The sequence below is a fragment of the Molossus molossus genome, unplaced genomic scaffold (genome assembly GCF_014108415.1).
Source record: "Molossus molossus isolate mMolMol1 unplaced genomic scaffold, mMolMol1.p scaffold_m16_p_1, whole genome shotgun sequence".
Classification (NCBI taxonomy): domain Eukaryota; kingdom Metazoa; phylum Chordata; class Mammalia; order Chiroptera; family Molossidae; genus Molossus; species Molossus molossus.
In genome coordinates this window covers 166,730,357-166,745,921 of record NW_023425344.1, presented here as the reverse complement: position 1 = coordinate 166,745,921, position 15,565 = coordinate 166,730,357, and the positions used below count along the sequence as shown (strand labels likewise).

The 15,565-nt window shown below is 42.3% G+C and overlaps 1 protein-coding gene across 5 annotated transcripts in view; it reads right to left on the bottom strand.

The window, feature by feature from the left end:
* Positions 1-15,565, bottom strand: part of NPAS3 (neuronal PAS domain protein 3) — an 872,889-nt gene that overhangs the window by 163,896 nt on the left and 693,428 nt on the right. The gene's annotated exons all lie outside the window — the stretch shown is intronic.

The window sequence follows — 15,565 nt, the reverse complement described above, 5'->3', positions numbered from 1 at the left end:
AGGATGATGTGAAAAGAAAATGAAGACAGGACACAGCAGGAGATCCGAGATGATCTGTTAATGAAACTTCGGCGCTGCCCTCTGTTTTGATGAGTTCCCATGGTGATCAAATAGAATTATAAATAGGCTTTTGTAGTTGTGGTCAATTTTCTATCTATCGACATGATAAAACAAGACATGACACAATCATACACCATAAATCTCTCACTCTTCTCTGCTGTTGGGAATCGATGAATTATTGAACACAAACTCTAAAAAAAAAAAACAAATGAGAAATTTACTTGGGGTAAAAAAAAAAAAACTTTCTGCAAGACAATATGCTCAGTAAACTGTCACCATGCCTGCCTTTGCTTTTTCTCCCTCAATTCAACTGTGTACAATTAGTACAAAGAATTGTAATTGTTTATAAGAGAGAGAAATGCAGGCATCAAACCCGGGACAACTGTGATCTATTTGGAATGAAAGGAAGTATCAGAGGACTACAGATAGAAATAAACACCAAGGAAATTAAAAGCATGGTTGTACTGTGTTCACATCACCAGAGGTCTAAACAAATATGGAGTAGGAGGGGACGCTCGGTCCTCATTTAGGAGAAAAGTGTCAGAACTAGAGTTAAAAATGAGTCAGAACTATACCCATCTTGTTAATAAGCCGACACAGTCAAAGGACGCACCCTTTAGTGGAAAACACTAAACAGATGCGGGGCAGTAGTGTTGACGACAAACTTCATAGATAAAATTCATAGTTTCTTTGCCCGTTATGCTAAACTACAAACCCCTTTCTTTGGACAGCTGAGTGAGATGGACTAGTCTTTAAACCAGTGGTTCTCAAACTGTGGGTCGCGACCCCTTTGGGGGTTGAACGACCCTTTCACAGGGGTCGCCTAAGACATAACAGTAGCAAAATTACAGGTATGAAGTAGCAACAAAAATAATTTTATGGTTGGGGATCACCACAACATGAAGAACTGTATTAAAGGGTCGCGGCATTGGGAAGGTTGAGAACCACTGCTAAACACTTGCAGCTCGATGATGAAGTTAGTGGCTATGTTATTTTTTAAAATATATTTGCCAAAACATAAAGCTACGGAGGCACAGGCACGACCGGAAGGGCATGTGCGTTCTCGAGAACCCTGGGCCTTGCTGGGTTCTGCAGGCAGAGCCGATGGGGGTCGACTGCAGCTCAGGTCATCGATGCTCGTGGAGGCAGATCAGAGGAGAGAATGAAAACGACAAAAAAGTGAGCAACAACGTTTGGCAAGAAAAGCTATGAAACCCACGCTTATGAAGATGTCATTTTAAAGAGACTTTCAAGAGTTTTTTAGTTTTTCTGGTTGTTAAAGCAATACATGTTATTTTAGAAAATTTAGAAACGATAGTAAATTATTAAAAAGATGTTAAAAATCACTCATCCTACCACCCCAGAGAGAACCACTAATAACCTACTGGTACATTCTTTTCCAGAAATTTTCTCCACATACACATATTTATTGTACAATTTCCCTGGGTCATGTTTGTTTATACAACTAGATTTCCAGTGTAGAGAGACCAGAAGCTTTGTTCTTCATGCTTAGTCCTCTAATAAGCCTTCCCCTCCCCCACTAACCCCAAAGTAGCTGGGGTAGATTTTTTTGTTTGTGTCTTTTTTTTTTTTTAACTTGGTAGGTTCCTGCTACTATTGCTCATTAAATACATAAATGAATAGTAGTCTACCCTTGATTAGAAGATTAATTTTTCATGATCAATTTACACATAAGATATTACGTTTGACATCAAATGGAGTTATAAATATTTTCATAACCTTTGTTCTCTTGGGAACTATTTCTTAAATTTAAGAATTTGGAGTATTAATTATTTTTTATAATGAGCACTTTCAATGCATTCTTGAGGCATTCTGGGTCATTAGATGAACAAAACAGTCTAGAAAGTGCTGGAACACAGAGCAGAGATGGTCTCATGCAGCCTTTGGGTAGACCCTCTAGGAGAATACCACGGCCGCCTGCCTGACCGGGAGGGCGCGACTCACGCCGAGTGCCTGTTACACGGGGTGTGCCTGAGACAGGCTCAGTGGATGTCGTCCTCTCTGGGCAGCAAGGTGGGGCCTCAGACAGGAGTTGGGTTTGTAAAAGTTCTAGTGCTCACTGAGAATACAATCAGCAGCAAGCAGCAGAGTGGGAGGAACACAAAACTAAGGACGACGAGACCCGTGCCTCAGTTTACCTCTCACCACTGAATTCCTAGGAGAACTTGGTCAAGTCAGGCACCTCTTCGACTTCTCTCTTAAAAGTGCTTACTTTGAGCTATTTGGGGAGTTCATGTAAAGAGCAGATTTTTAAAGGATAATTATTGAAATGAACATGAAAAGCTTAAAAAAACTTTTTTACTGAATTTATTGGGGTGACACATTGGTTAATAAACTTATATAGGTTCCAGGTGTATAATCCTCTAGTACATCATCTGTATTTGGATTGTGTGTTCACCACCTCAAGTCAAGTCTCCTTCCGTCATCATTTATTCCTTCTTTACCCTCTTCTACCTCTTGGGGGCGGATGGAACACTATGTCATGGCAGGCAATTTAGTTTGGGGACAGATGGACAATGACCCTGTTGTACCGGAATTCACAAACCAAAGGTTATATTCTGAACAGGAACAAAGAGGAGGACGTGTAACTTCTGACCTGAAATCTGCCATCGTGTCTTCAGTGTGAATCCATCCTGGGAGCCACATTATGTAAAACTACCGGCAAGTCCTTGGAGTTTCAACAAGAGCTAAGTAAACTATAACTTTCTTTAAAACCAAAACCAAACAAACAAACAAACAAAAGCCCCAGACGGTCTCACACTTGGCAGTATCACTGATCATGAATATAAAGCAAAACTAATCGTTTCTAAGAGGAGCACAATTCCTGATATTTTATATTGGTCTCCAGCTTGTATTTCTTGAGAGTGGCCATGCTGATGAAGAAGATGTATATCTATCCACTTTTGCTGATTTCCGGATGCACTGTGCTTTTCTCTCCTACCATTTGCTACTGAGGAGAAGTGGATTTTAAAAGATTGCTCTTAAACCTAGAGTGGTAATAGCTACCAATGTTTCAAAAATCTCACTCTAAGGTGGTTTTCCCTAAAAAGTGGGCCAGGGAATCATGCTCTGGGAAGGCTTTGGCGTATTAACCTCGGTGATGTATTACATTAGATGGGCCTTGGACACAGGTCTGAGTAGAACAAAACCAAGGTTAAATGGTACAGGGCCTTTTCTAAGTCAAATAACTTCTGAGAAATTTATCAAATATAACTCTCAGAGTGTCATTGGACAAGTGAAAAATAATACTAGAAGTCATTGTATTCCCTGCTCAAGATTTAGGACAGTTACATTACTTTAAAATATATCTGTGTTCATGGCTGTCAGAAGAAATCCTAACAAAATCCACACATTTGCCACATCCATTACTACCATAAAGAATTGCTTTGAAACACTCGCTCTAAGAGCTACACAGCGTCACCTTCCTCACTGGAGGCCGGGCATGTCTAGTTCTGGGCTGCAAGTCTTCTCCCAAACCCAAGCAGCAGTGTGGCACCTGCCATTGGCAAAGTTCTCAGTGAAAAATGATAATAGCCAATGTCTGCTGAATACTTCATGTTAAACATCCCTTGTATGTGCACGACATGTACTGTATAGTCAACACTGAATCCCTCGAACAGAACTTCATGGCTGGTAATATTATCTTCTCCATTTTTTCAGATGAGGAAACTAAGAGAGCGATATTAAGCTCTTACTCGATATCACATAGAGAGTAAGTAGAAGAGCCGATTCAAACCGGGCTCGTTGCTGAATCGAGGGTGTCCTCGCTGTGCAGACGTGCTCAGAGTCATGGTTTGGGAGAAGCAGGTGGAAGATTGGTAGCCAGCCCATTATATCTGTTTGCTCAGGAGCATAAAAATAATTCTATTTGTCTTCAATACTAATTTAACACCAAAAAAAAATATTTCCAAGATATCTAAAAAGGAAATTTTTATTAGACTAAATACAAGGAGTCACTAGTGCTTGGTGTGCTGAAAAGTTTAATACTTTTTTTTCCTTTATTGATTTTAGAGGGAGAGGAAGTAAGAGGGATAGAGAGAGAGAGAGACATAGATGAGAGAGAACATCGACCTGCCGCCTCCTGCATGACCCCCACGGGGGATCAGGCCCACAACCTGGGCATGTGTCCTGACCGGGAACCGAACCTGTGACCTCTTGGTGCATGGGTCAACGCTCAACCACTGAGCCACACTGGCCAAACAAGTCTAATACTTTTCACTACAAATTCTTTGATAGGTCACATACTAACCCAGCCTCAGAGTTATCAAAGTAAGTTCCCTGATCTCCAGTCCCTCCTTTTGTAAAGTGTGTGTTTTAAAGCATCCTCCCTTTGAATAAGCCACCAACCCTACAGGAGTTCACAGAGTGAGGGTATCTCTTCACAGGAGAAAAATCAGTCTATGATTTGGGGTAGGACCCAGCTCCTCGGTGGCGTATATTCTGCACCTTAAACAACTGGACAGAAGGCGATGTGTTACCATCATCACATGTAGCACAACTTCCAGATCCTTGGCTGTATTTCTTCATGTTTTGCAATCACCTTCCTTAAAAAATATACGGTAATAATGACAGGATCATCTCGTTTTGTGCTTAATAACTAGACGGATAAAAACCGTAGCTACTCATGAGTGCAAAAGTGGAAAAGAAAAACGGCAAACAGAAAAGGTAAGTCATTTGTTGTAAGAACCTACAAATAAATTAAACCTTGCCTAAGATGTATTGATTTTGTGTGGCCTCGCCCGTAGAATAATGTCAAGGGTTCCTGACAATCCATTACATTCAATAGGCAAAATCTCCTTATAATTTTTTTTTCTGTTTCCTGAACGATGTATAATCTATTTTTTTCCTTGATGAAAAAGCAATGCTTTATAAGCTTTAAAATTCTTTAAAGTAGTGAACAATGCTGATAGTTTGCACGTAGAAAAGTTTCTCCTGATCACTTCTTCGGCATCGTATAAGCAGAAATTTAGTTTTAATTGCGTCTACAAATGTGTTAAATCTAAACCTATGTGTACTTTCTAAATATACTAGCTGAGTCCAGCAAACTGGAAATAGTTATTGGGTCATCTTTACTATCAAGTTAGAGATGGCCCTGGCCGGTTTGGCTCAGCGGTTAGAGCATCGGCCTGTGGTCCAGAGAGACCCGGGTTCGGTTCCCGCTAAGAGTGAGGACCTCGGTTGCGGTTTGTCCCGGGCCCTGATTGGTTGTGCAGGTGGCAGCCACTCATGTCCCTTTCACATCGATGTTTCTTTCTCTCTCTCTTCCCCTCTCTCCTTCCCACTCTATCTGAACAAAAAATGGAAAAATATCCTCGGGTAAGGATAAAAAAATAAATAAATAAAGTTAGAAATGGCATGCTAGCCCTGGCTGGGTAGCTCAGTGGGTTAGAGCGTCATCCCATACACCAAGGTTTCGGGTTGGATCCCTGATCAGGGCACCTACAAGAATCAAGCAATGAATGTAGAAATAAGTGCAATAACAAATTGCTGTTTTTCTCTCTCTTTCCCTTCCCCTCTCCCGCTCAAATACATAAATAAAAATTTTAAAAAGGAGAAAGGAATGGCATGGTAGAATGAGTGCTTTTCATTTTTTACTAGAGATTTCAATATGGAAGAAAATCTAAAAATTAATTATAGAGTCCGGACTAATTTTCAGTGGAAAAGATTCACTTCTCATCATTATGAACTCTTTCTTTACTGCCAGTACAAGAAGTGACCACAAAGAAAACATTTTAAATATAGTATATTTTACCACTACTTAGAAAGATGCTCTTCTCAAGCCTGTAATAAAAACATGATTTTTACCACGAGAAAACGAAATGCCTGTCTACATTGATGCTGAAGGAAAGCAAAGATAGATATAATAGTTCTAGTAGAAGAAGAGCAAATAGACTGATCCTGTTAATCTTTAAACCTACAATCACTCAGTGTGTGCATGTGTGTGTGCGTGTGTGCATGTGCGTACGTGTTATCCATGCACCTTCTCCTCCTGTTGATAGTCTGGTAGCAGGAGGGAAAGGAAGATGCTGGCCATTTCGAAACGGACCAGAAGATTTTCATTCCCAGTGTTTAGTAGCGGTGTCTGGTTTTGAAGTGGGCCACCGAGGGCCTGGTCTGCCAGGAAACGTGATCCTGGAACTTCACAACTGTGGGGCTCCACGGAGGGGTGCCTAATTGGCGGCTGTTTTAAACCCTGTATCAAACAGCCAGGCTGCCCAGTGCATGGTGAAAATGTCCATGCTTTATGGTCCCCTGGTGGTGGCTACTTGATGAGTCTTTTTTTAAAACCCTCACTTAAGGGTATGTTTTTATTTATTGATTTAAGATATATATATATATATATATAGAGAGAGAGAGAGAGAGAGAGAGAGAGAAACATTGATCAGCTGCCTCCTGTACACACCCTGACTGGGGATTGAACCTGCAACCTAGGTATGTGCCCTGACTGGGAATCAAATAGACTGATCCTTTTCATCTTTAAGCCTACAATTACTGCCCGCAACCTTTTGGTGTATGGGACGCTCCAACCAACGGGGCCAGCCAGCCAGAATGTGACTGCTTGAGTTGATTTAACCTAGACTCCCTCAGAAACTCTCCCGGGCTAACAAATCCCCTCAAAGCCAGCGAACAGCTTTGGACAGGTCTTCCGAGGCCACTGCTGAGCAGCCAGGGCAACAGGAAGACCCCGCTCGGGTCATGAAGCCCGCACCCCGCAGACCTTCACCCTGGAAAGCAGCGGCTGCGGTGGGTGGTGCACACGTTCTCTGTCCTCGGAGCGTCCGAGTCTTCAGGCCGGCAGATGACGCGGATCCCAGCCGGAGTGAACCCGCGATGCTGGGACCCGTGTAAGGTCAGGGGTCCCTCGGCAGCCATGCGGGCAGACACCGGGCAGGCTGTGGAGTGAAGTCAGTGGGCCCAGCTGCGTTACGGTCGGTCCCTGGATCAGAGTCCGTGAGAAGACACTGAAAACCCAGTCCCGATGCAGTGAGACAGGCCCGGAGAGCTGCGTGCACAGGGCGAACGGCCCCGAGGATCGGCTGGTGCGGCCGGGGCAGGGAGAGTTTCACTGGAAGGTGGTCTCCCCGGCTCAGAAGAAGAAACTGTCCAAGCTGACTGAGAGGACAGTGTGGGCGCAGCCACAGAGAGGCCTAGACCCAGACAAGTCCAGGGCAGACGACGTTTGGAGAGGACAGTGACAGCTCGATGCCTCGTACAGGAGGTTCAATCTGGGCTACATAGCTACGTCTGATGTTCAGTGATGCTGATGCTGCCAAACAGTTAAAGGAAGCATTTGACTGAACTTTCAAACTGGGGCCGAGAGCGCCTGGAGGAGGGAAAGCAGCTGGGAGGTGGTCCCTCCATCCAGGCGAGGCTGCTGAGAGCCCCTGTGTGCAGCCGCGGCGCCTCCCTTCCAGGGCCACACACCCACCACGGCGGTCAGGGCTTGGGAGGACACCTCTCGTCCAGTCTAACATTCTCCCCGTCTTTCTTTTTCTCTCCCCCTTTTTCCTGCCAAGCTAAGCTTGTGGAAAAAGTAATCTCAACTCCTTATGGCTGCTTCCTCACGCCCATCCCGGGAGCACCCCTCTGTCACCGGCTCCGTGCTGCTGCTCTCGCCAAATCTCCGATAATCTATTAAGTGTCTGATCGGATGGGCACGCCACGGGCTCTCCCTGCCCAGCCTCTGCGGCATTTAACTGTACTGACCACTCACCGTCCGCAAAACACTGCCCTCGCTTTAACGCCACCACAGCCGCTTCTGCGTCCTTTCTGATTCCTCTGTTCACATTTTTTAAAGTTTTGCACGGGCTTCCCCTCTCGCCACCAGCTCTGCGACTGTTGTCATGGCACACTTTCCTTAGACCAGTGCTTCCAGACCTGAGCACACGGCAGGATCCCCTGGGGGGCTGGACTCAGATGGCTGGGTCTCCACCCCAGAAACTCTGATTCAACCAGCATTTAGAAAAACAGCTTCCAGGTGATGCTGACGCTTCTTGCCTGGGACCAACTTGGAGAACCAGAGCCTTAATCTTGTCTATGCCCATGGCTGAGCTGCTAGCCACACTGATGATTCACTGTCATGGACGTTCCGCCACCTCAGACCTGAGATCCCTTCTGTACCTCTCTGTCAGAGACTCCCCCAGGCCTCTGAAACTCCACCTGTCCCAAACAGAGTGATTCGACCTCCCTAGCTCTTTTCCCTCCACACCCCCAAGCCTGCTCCTCGTCCTGCACTCACTAGCTTGGAGGAAGGCATCTCTCCCCACCCCCGCCCCCAACTTAGTCTCCACATCCCAAGAATCCCAGGAATTATGGTCCTAAAAATTCCCTGCTTCACACACTGCCCCTGTGCCCACTGTCCATGCCTGGGCCTCCCAGAACTCCAAATCTCCAGGGACAGCAAATTGGTTCCTTTTGTCCAAATTCCCTCTTTATTATGTGCATAGTCTTGGCTTGGACTGCTACGTCAAATGTCTATAGACTGTTAGATAACCTGGGTGTCTTATGTAACAAATATTTACTTCTCAGTCTGGAGGTTGGGAAGTCTAAGGTCAAGGTGCTGGCAGACTCGGTGTCGGATGAAACCTACTTTGCAGATATCTGCTTTCCTGCTGTACCCTCACCTACGGGGAGATTCCTTCTCCTATCTCTTCTTACAAGGGTACGGATCTCTTTCATTATGGCTCCACCCTCCTGCCCCAATCACCTCCCAAAGGCCCACCTCCAAATATATCACACTGAGGATTAAGGCTTCCACATACAAATTTGGGGGGGGGGTGTCACACACAAATACCATGTATTTAATGTTAGTAGCAACAGTGCTTAGTCATGTGCCAAGCACCCTAAAAAGACCAACATTTTGTTATTTTTATCTGACTTACTAGTTTCCTGGGAAAAAATAAAGTGCTTCTGAAATTTCAGGCATCATTATATTCCTTTACATTTCTCTAGCATCTAAGGTGCTTGAATGGGACTAGAGATTATATACTCTTTTCTCGGGATGGGCTTGCTTATGTTACTAACAAATAACTCTAGGTGCTTTTATTCCCGGAACAGAGATGGTTGGCAATGGATTTGTTTGAAATAAGTTGGTGTTCCAGACAATAGACTAAACATTCTTCAATAAACTTGGGCACTTCACATTTTTGACACAGTATCCCTGACTGCCTCTTAATTCTTTAGTTTCTAATGTGTTTCATCAACATTGAAAAAAATTATAGGCTTAAGACCACCTACATTAAAACAGAGTATCAAAATACATACTTCGAGGCCCCAATCCAGACCTCTTGAATCACAGGTTCCTCGGGTGATTCTTATAAACATTAAACTTTGAGAACCACTGCTTAGTGAATGAAAATGACTCACTCAGGCATGGCTAACGGTGACACACCAAAATCCACATGGACTTGGCCAACACCTGGAAGGTCACCGTCTGGCTCTTTAACCAGGCATCATCTTTGCTGCCATGTGCTATTTATCAGTTACACAGATACTGTTTTTGTTGGAGATGACAAGACTAACTAGTCTTTTACTATTTTAAAACCAATTTTCATTGTGATATCATCATTAGAGCTATGTCTATTCCAAGGTTCACAATCATAATTAGATGTAGTATTGCTAGCTGGGGTAGCAAGGAAGAGAATTCAGTACCCCAGGAAGTCCTTTCTGATGCATCACATGCAAGTGAAGGATGCAATTAATGAAAGCGTTCATTGATGTTGTCCAAACTCAAGTGCATCCTGTTGAACTCACCCTTAGCTTGATACCACAACCATCAAATAAATAATAAGGCAGCAGAGGGAGGGGTCACTGTAATATGCAATACCATAAATATATCCATTGAAGACCAACATTAAAAGAGTTATTTGCTAATGGGCATCATGCCAGGGTTACTCAGGCAATGCTGCCTGCAGAATTCCTAAGCTGAGTTCACAAGACACAGATCGATGCACCTCCAAAGAGAGTCTATATCAATCTCCATTTCATTCATTAGCTCCCACTTCGAGCTGGTTGGCTGCTAGTTAACTCTTTAATGTGGGAGAAACTGTCAGTGTAAAGGCCACTGGGACACATGCTCTTCCCAGCTGTACTTGGCCTGTCAATATTTCTTGCAGCGGACTGTTTAAACTGGTACGGCTAATGGCAAAATGGAGACCTATGGGGTTTTGAAGGCTTTCATAGCTTTAGAACGGCTTACCATCCAATAGCAAACATTAGTAAATGCATCCCGTTCTGCCTGTGCCTTGCTATCCAGGTGCACAGAAATTGGGTAAGAGTGATTTCCATGGCTCTATTCGTGAACTCCAAGGTATTTTAGACTATACATGATGCAAATGTGGACTCCACTCCAATGAGATACTATCACACCAAGGACTTGGCTGCAATTGAGATCATTAGTTTATGATTCAGCTCGAAAGGAGCTCCAAACAATGAGGGAAGAAAAGCAGCCCTTTCTCGAAAGTTAGGATTCATTTCCAATTTGTATTGGTCCAGGGACAACTTTATTGTTGCACAGTGGAAGAACCTGGATGCTCTGGGGGGCTGCTCGGTGCATGAACCATTTCAAGCCCTTCTGGAAGTGTAAATAAGAGCCCTAAAACATAAAGGCATAATTACCAAAACAAAGAACAGGCTCAGACCACCAGGAATAGCTGGCTTCGCTTATTTTCTTTCTACAAATATTGAATTTACTAATTTCCCTTGCCTTACTGTTGAATAAAATCAATTTTCTCAGTAGAGCTGATCTCTGCTTTGTTTGAGGTTAGATGTGAAGTTGATATGCATCCTTAGATATACTGTTCGGGAGAAAGCCTTGAATATTTAACCCTACGTCACAGCGAGCCCTCCCTCCACCATCCTGTGGCGTGTATTGATTCATTATTTGACAATCAGGATTCTCCATAGGTTAATTGACATGTTTGGAATTCATGGCGAGAAAATCTGTCATTATTTTAAAACTCCTGTCAAATTGTTTGTAGATACGGTTTGATAACAACACCTGTTTTTTCCTCTCTTGGCCAATACAATCCATCGAGAATCCTGGCTTAAAAATTTTCCCTGCAGAATTGTCAAACATATGTATTTGTATTTCATTACTTGGGTAATAGCTGATTTGCCAAGTTCATTTACTACTAGTTGCTTCTCAAACATCTCAGTGGGATAATTAAGGAATACTAAGAACTGAAACTGTACTAAGTTAGGAGGGGGCTGGAGCCATTGGCCAAATCCCAGTCCTGATTAAACTGCTGTCCAGAATTAAATATTCAATAACTGAAATGCTCTTTTCTTCCTTTACTCTAAGCAACTCGTCGTCAAGAAGACAGGGCTGCTCCCCAAGTTGTGCAGAAGGGTCTCCCCTCAAATTATCTGTACTGATCAGATCAAAATCCGGCAGACTTTCAAGTGAATGATACTTAACCTTAAAACTGATAATGTTCTAAATAGTGCCTTCTCTCTGTGGATAAGCATATGAGGAGAGAAAATCAACAGTAACTCCAGAAGTATGTCCTGGAAGAGAGTAAAGAACAGCCAGGCACAGTTCAAGGTTATGGCCGGACGTGTCGGCACCGATGAGAATGTGGACAGCTAAAGCCCTCTCGTGAGAAATTGTGACTGTGAAGGTTTCTGGAGAAGCGTGTTGAAGTATGATAGCATTCGATATTAAATGCTCTCAAAGAATCTTGCTGGCTCATTGCACAAAGAAAAGAGAGATATTTTAATCATGAGCCATCTATCATCACTTGAACTTGAATGCCTGTTGTTGGAAGTCACAAGCTACTGACTCCCATGATATAGGTTTTCAGGTCTATCACGGGAACAAAAAAGATATGAAAACTGGAAAAAAAAAAAAAAAAAAATCCCCCGAAACAAAAACCAAAAGGCCAGGGAACCAACAGAGAGAAACAGATTATGTCTGTAATGCTGTCTCCTTTAAATTTTGGCCAAGGAGAAGAAGAAATAATTGAAAGGAGAACCTCTCAAAACTTCCCTCTGGAGAAAATGGGAGGAGAGGAGAGGCGAGAGAGAATGTGTTTAAAAATAAACTATCGAGGAATACAAGCCCCATTGCTATCATAAGACAAATGCATTTGACTCTTCAGTCTATAAGTTTTCCAAGTTCATATCCACATTATAGGAAAAGATGCCCAGGGATCCCAAACCGAATTCTGTTTAAAGCGTAGGCATCAAAGCCGGAGATGGCTGAGCTCTCCTGTCACGCAGTCTAATGTGAAAGGCCAGTGTTGACGACGATCCCCATTATTTCCCATTTCTCCAGTGTACATTACTCTTTGACACAGAGCTGATAGACGCAAAGGGGCCTTTAATAATTCCTTAGAGAGATCCGCATGGTTTTCCATCAACTATGCATTGGGTGTTCACAGGGGAGGTATTATTGATTTTTCTGAAAGTGAAAAAGTTACCTACCTTAGCACTGACACGATCTTGTTTTATCCTATTTCATTACATGAAAAAAAAAAAATTGTAGTTTTTTACTCTCTCAATGGCCAGGAGCCCAGGCATGAGGAGGGGGAACAGTTCAGACTCTTCAAATAAAATAAAAGTAAGACAGAAGAGCCCGAGAGCTTCCCTTGTCCCATTTCCACGATTTCCGGCTTTCGAGCCGCCACTTACAAGCCACTTCTTGACATAATCTTTAGGCTTAAGCGTGTGGAACAGTGGACCAACCAGCTTAATAAAAAGACAAAGATGATATGCAACTAATGGGCAGCCTCGCACCTAGGTGTTAACACATCATTCACTGAACTAAATGCTCTTTCAAACTCGGCCGCAGAAACAATTAAAGTACTGACGGCAGTCTTAAGTTGCTTCAAATTGTCTGGCACAATTGATCCACAATTATCTTTGTACTCCCTGAAGCCCCCGAATGCTACCTTCTTCATCGACTTTAAATTTCCTCCACAGTTCTCCAACCTGTGTTCTGGCATACTGAGTATCCGGCGGCCCGCAAAGCCACTGGAGAAAGCCATCTGATGGAGCTAGGAATTCTACATATCCTATTAAAAATCGAAGTGATATGCCTCTCGAATGCTCATGACCAACCAGCTCTTCCTGACAAACAAGAGATCTCGCTGAAATGCAAAAATGAAAGTTCAACTTTCAGACAAAAGAGATGACAAACTGCTTTTCTCATTCGTTTCGTAACACAACTTGTTAGAGAGATTCTGTGATACAGGATTTAGGGCCAAGAGGCAGATTTTATTCCCATCGTTTGAACAGTTTAAACTGGAATAGCCAAAGGAGTTTGTTCACCATTTTTGCATCCTTGGGTCAAGACTCTGATGGCCAATACAAGTACTGCTGATAAAATATGTTTCTCCATGTTGGACATATTTTGGACATATTTATGCTGCAAAGAAAATCACCAAGTGGACAAAGTCACCAGAGTCTCTGTAAACACAACCAGATATGCTTTCTTTCCAAAGCATTGTGAAAAGGAATTTGTTTGGGAACATAGGTATAGATGTGCTCATTAACACAATCTTTTCTCATAATTTTTTACTTTAATCTTCCCCTTTTCTATTGTTGGTGTCTGGCAGGAAATTGCCCAGGAATGTCAGTGTAAAACTTTGAAGATGAAGAGAATCAGCCACCCATTTTGATTAAATAAGGTTTGCTGCTGCCACAGAGAGACGCCGTATTTGATCCAATCTGAAAAGTCCTTTTCGGCTGTTCTATAAAGACCTACAATTGGGTATATGCAGTGGATTCAATACCACTGATACGATTTAGTTCCATGAATAAGAGAGTCCCTGCATTATCTTTTTATCTAAACTATACATTTGATTGGTTTTTTTTTCCTCAATCAGGTAAATTCTCATACAGAAATAGTAGAGAAAACTTTAGCTGGAACCCAAACAACCCAGATTCTTGGAACATTCCAAAAATAAAAGCTAAACAGTGTCTGGTGAGGGTATCAGAACGTATGTTGGTTCCGAGTCCCCATGGCCTAGAACAGTGCCGAGGGTGAGGGGTGGTCATCGGGCTCGTGTCTGCTCTCCCAGCAGTTCTGTCAAGAACTCTGCATGGATTTCTGTGGACCTTATTTAAAATGTTTCCTACAATTGTTATGTGACACACACTTTATTATGTACACTGTCTAATTTCTTTCTACCCTCTTTGAATAATGATTCACATGGTCTATTGAGAGTATATGTGGCAATAATGGGTAGATAAACCATACATTTTTTATTTCTTTGTGGCTTGGGGGAAATGTGGATATTGTAGAAGATCAAGTTTCAGGAAATGCGTGCAATACTTTACTGTTAATAAGTATATTAATATTTAATCCTGGAAGCCCCACTCCCACAATACTCTTAATCTCTCTTCTCCTATTTACTTTTCCTCCCCCCCACCCTTTGCACTTATAATCTTAAGTACCATATAATCAACTTGTTTGATTGTATTTTCTGTGTATTATCTATTCCCCTCCCCTGGACTATACACTTCATGAAGGCAGAAGGCTCTGCTTCGTTCACCGGTATCCTCAGGACCTAGAATATACCTATCACATAGTAGCTGCTCAATAAATAGTTGTTAATAAGTGAATTAACAACTATTTATTGAATGAAAGTATCACTACTCATAATGAAGGGTAGTGCGAACACTGAATACAGTTTCCATTCTATAATTCCTTGGTGCTATCTTTCCCAATAAGTTAATGATGGCCTAACCGTCTGTGTTTAATAATCACCCTAGGAAATATTGCTAAAGGTGTTTGAGTATTAATTGCCTCAAACACAGTGGGAGGCATACATCAGTGGAGAATTGTTAAAGCTCATATAAGAGTTTACACAAGAAACACTGCTTTTCATACATTCAACATTTGAGATATTTACTTATTGACTGAAAAAAGGCAAAACTTGAGAAATACAGTGAACACTTCTTGAACTCAATATTATAACTTCATAAAGTTCCCCCTTTAAGAGTAAATTCTATATAACTATCACTTTCAGTAAGAGAACTAAAATCTTTTAATGTACTTATATGATTATTGATTTATATTTATTTTCATTCTCCACTTCCCCCAACTCTCTCTCCCTCTCACACACTCATAGGATGTGGGAAAAGAACTGTCAGAAAGAGCCTGTTATAAACACGAACACCAAGAGGAAGAAGCCAGAAGTAGAATTTCTGGAGTGCAGTTTAGTTCTGTTAGTACCCAGCCAAGTGACCTTGGCCAATTAATTTCTCTTTGAAGATTCTGTTTTATCATTGATTAAACATTTAAGATCCTATCACTCTCTAACAAATCTATACTCCCACAGGCGGAAGATGGAATAAAGTCGGAAAAGAAAGTCTATTTGTGTGAATGATTCCGATAGCCTTTCAGTTTTTGGTGTAGTAAAAAACAAAACAAACAAAAAAAAAACCCACACTAATTCCATTATTGCTTTATTATTTCCCATTCTTTATACCCAAAATATTATCACGCGGAGGCAACAATGTCAATGTCTGGTCCCCC